Genomic DNA, 4,403 nt, shown 5'->3' with positions numbered 1-4,403 from the left:
AGGAAATACAGGTGAACATTGTCTCACCCACATTTGGTTTAAGCTACACATTGGAAGTTAAACATTGATTCAGTAGTTAGACACATCTCAGTCAGAAGATACCCATTCTAGTGCACTGAGTCATTAGCCACAGAACCGAGAGACCTGCATCCCATCCCCGTCTGTTTTGGGACTCCAGGGACACTGCAGGCCAGCAAAGTAACAGGGGTGTCATTCATCAAGGGGTGTTCTTTTGTCCTTTCCTTTTGGTTGAGGAACTTGCATAGGGTAGTAAAATAGGGAATTGTGGTGTGTTAGTGGTAATTAGTCACATATCAAAGATATTAACGATGAGTGGGTAAGATGGCACTTTCCTTAGTTGTTTGCTTACAGGGTATCATTAGATTTTTTGGTAAAATTTCCGCAGAGTCAGTGGGCTCTAAATCTTCAGGAGTTTAATTAGAGAATTTAGAATTAGATTACTTAAATCTCTAAGAACATTTATTGCAAAATACATATTTCTGTTAGCTTCAAACTGAAAGTAGTGTTAATTATTTGTCACTTAAGTGAAAAAGGAGACAGCCATAGTAAAAAGGCTAAGTTATAGCTACAAATCTGGTTTGCTTGGGGTTTGTTAGTGGTTTTGGTTTTTTTATAGTGCCCATTCAGACAGAAGGAATAAACATTGTGAAATCTGATGTAGGTATAAAGCCTGACATCTTATGCTTTTGTAAAAATGTGTCAGGCTTTTCCAAAGAATGTTAGTTGAATCAATAAGTCAGAACTAGAAGAGGCCTAAGGATAAGGCTGTCTTTTTGAGTCTACAATCAGTCTCATGCACACTCTACTTAAAATAAAAATTTGCAGTTGGATAGCCAGTTCCAAGTGGATTGTGATTTAAAACTGAAAGCAGGGCACCACCTGCACTGTTTGGCTGTTGTAATGAAGTCCCAGGAGAATTATTTCCTGGGGAGTTATATGACTCGAATAACAGACCTTGCTGGCTCTTTTACCTTCTTTACTTTTTTAATAATTCTAACTGGTTTTCCTGTTTGCAGTTTTCCTGAGCTGATACCATCCTGTGGAGATGGTGATCTGCAGTGATAAGAAATAGAGCAAATAATAAAAGCAATGCACAAAGAGGGTTGAAATAGGGTATTATATATGACAGTGCACTGGTGTTATGGATTTCAGGCATATAGTGCTTTACATCAGTGAAATGATACCCTGCCTACCATCTCAATTGTTGCTCAAACCACAAATACTGCATTGTGGATTTTGCAAATCAGTTGATATTTTGCACTGGGAACAGGCTGTAAAAAGTATTGGGATTGATAATTAGGCAGCTGTGGCATATAATCAATACAAATCCTCGTGACTGATTCCTCAGTCATGGAACAGACTTGCCCCAAATGCAGCACAGCAGTGAGGGAAGCAGACAGTAGTATAAAAGCAAACAAATCTTGATTTTTTTTTTTTTTTTTTTTTTTTTTTTTTTTTTTGGTGGGGAGTGGTTTTATTGCTGTTGATGCTGCTTGGGGTTATTTTTGTTGTTTCTTTGGGGTTTTTTTGAATCTTCATGTTGTTTCTCCTGCAGCTCTGCCAGCAGAGAGATGATCGGAGGGTGGTCATGTCAGCTGCAGTGGTGGTAGGATTAGTTTGTATGGTATTTATTGATGGTTTAAGCTAAGTGGCAGTGCTGAGAAGCAGCTAGAGGCAGCCACCAGCAGAAATAGCCTGCCTCTGGCTTGAAGTGGCACCTCCACAGCAAGCACAGCCAAGGGCACTTGACCTTGCATCAGCAGCATTAAGACGCTGGCATGGGACAGTTGTAGGAGCAGGTCTGTCTGCTCGTTGCCGTCAGTGGTGAGCAAAAAAGAGTGGCTGCCTGTGTTTCACTGAGGATAGTAAAGTCCTGTGGTTTCAGTAAATACATCTTGTCTCTGGATGTACCTTTCCTAAGAAAGAAGGCTTGTTGTAACTTAAAACATGTCAGTGAAAGCCTGATTGCTCACCAACTTTTCTTATTTTCCTTTTTGTTCATAATTTATAGTAAGTTGTTTTATTTTAAAAGGTTTGGTGCTCAAAAGGATTTAATTACAATGTTCTGAAAGAAGGGTACAGATATCTAACTACAGCAAGTATATGGCCAAAGTATCTCATGGATTTATTTGCTGTATGACAGTATCTGATGCTCTGTAGCAGACTGCCATGTGAGTCATGTAGACTTAAAAGGACAGAAATGCTAGAAGCCTTCAAGAGGGTGGATTCAGGATGCTCACTGTCAGAGGTCAACTGCAGTGCACAGAATGGTCCCTGGGTTTTCCTCTAGCCTTGCTGATGTGGGACTTACTCCATGGTTACTTGGATAAGGTGGAAGCATCCTAGCTGTCATCAGTAGCAGGAATTGGTCTAGGGCAAGGCACTCTTACAATTACTTTCTCTGCCTGTTCTGCATATCTCTTTCCTCTGCCCTCCCTGTTCCTGTCACGGGTATCCCCCAAATACAACACAACACTGTTCCTCTCCTGTTGCCCTGAATGGTGCAATAATTTGGTAAGGTCAAAAGTCAATGTAGTGTTTTTCTGGAACGTTTATCTGGTTTATTTTGTGTTACATAAAGAACAGCCCTTAGATGGGTCTTGTCCCTTTTGCCTTAATCTAGGAGCATGAGCACAGAGCAAGAGCTATGGTTTGAGCATGAGGGCTCCGTGCGCTGCCCTCCTTATCCGCTCTGCAATCTTTGGGCTCTTACATAAGACTGGTTTTTGTGTAATCTCTTTTGGGGTCTCATTTTGCATTCTTAGTCTCTGCTAACAAAGAACCGCTACGCTCTTCCCTCGTGAAATCCTTTCCAGAAGGTGCACATTATCTACTACAAGGCAGGGCCCTGATCAGCATCAATTTCCACAGCAGAATAGAAGCCTGGATTACAAATTACTATTTAATCCTTTTTGCGTCAAAGGATATAATAATCCTTGTAAAATGTGCTGTAAGTCTTGTGCTCGGCTGTGTGAGGTTAAGGGGCAAAAACCAAAAGAGGGATTCTCAAGCAAGACACGGTGGAATGTGTGTGTTCCACATGAATTTCAGAATATATTTATGACTACATTTCATCAGCTAAAAATAAAGACGATGGGCTGGTACCTAGACTAGCAGATTTCATTTCTCTGTATGCTTGCTACTACTCTGCTAGAATACAGTAAATGTCTCTCCTGAGTGTTGCTTGCTGAATTGCAATAAGGATTTGAGGCACAAAGTAAACATTGCTCAGATTCGATTACTATTTTTACCACCCATGAGAACATTTACCAGAACTAATGACTGAGGACATCTCTTAAGAGCGTGAGAAAATTTTATTTTCTAAATTATCCTGTTAGGAGCATCAAGCAATGTGATTTTTGTAAGGGAGAGAAGGGTAGATAAGGAGGGGAGGTGCGAGGATTTAGTGTTTGAAATTGCGAACTGATGGCTACACAGTTTCCCAACCAGGCAGTTGATTTAAGAAAAGCAAAAATGAATAACTTATGGAGTTTAAAAAATAAATTCCAGAGTGACAGACCTACAGTCCTTTGACTGACTGAATTATTGTCACATCGAGTATGCTGTAATTCTGTTAGATAAAAAGCAAAACAGGTTACTTGTTTGGATCCAATAGCTTCATATGATTGGTTTATTAGATACTTTTATTACTAGTCAATGTATGTACTACATAAAATGTGGCATATTGGATAGAGTGGGTCCCTCTTAAATGTGTAGCAACCCACAGAGAAAACCTGAAGGTAAGTGGTGACTTATATGCAATATGACTAATGGAAAGAACAGTGTAAGCGGTTTGCTGCTGTTAATGTATTTAGACCTTTAACATGTAATATTCTACATTAATAGTCAAAATCCAAACAGGAGAGTAGGACCAGATTAAATTCATAATCTCATATTAAAGAAAACTTCTAATTACTTGATGATATAACCATTATTCCACAGCAGAGTGTTTTTGTGCAAGATGCTAATTGCGTGCTTCTAGCGTGACATTGCATTATGCGGTGTCCTTGCTGTCACAAACTGGTCATCTTGCAGGTGAAAACTGTGCAGTGCAGCAGCTGTTATGAAGCTGTAGAACATTTCTGTTGTAAAAGGAATTGTACTTGCAGTTTTTTTTTTCTTGCTCTCCTCCATGACAAACTTACAGAAACCAGAGATATTCTCTTTGTCTATCTGTCGTGCTTTGGTAAACTCGGCAGATGTCTGAAGTTCAGACAAAATCTTTCCCAGTTCATGCAAAATTAATAATTTTTATTGATTTGTTTCAGAAAATGACACTTGACTGAAAAGCATACATCACCCTGGAAGAAGTTCTCTCTGAGCTTTATGCGAGCAACCTCATTTTATGAGGAGGAGGATCTGTCAGCCTTCATAGCTGTGCA

The sequence above is a fragment of the Indicator indicator genome, chromosome 1 (genome assembly GCF_027791375.1).
Source record: "Indicator indicator isolate 239-I01 chromosome 1, UM_Iind_1.1, whole genome shotgun sequence".
Classification (NCBI taxonomy): Eukaryota; Metazoa; Chordata; class Aves; order Piciformes; family Indicatoridae; genus Indicator; species Indicator indicator.
This window is presented reverse-complemented; position numbering follows the sequence as displayed.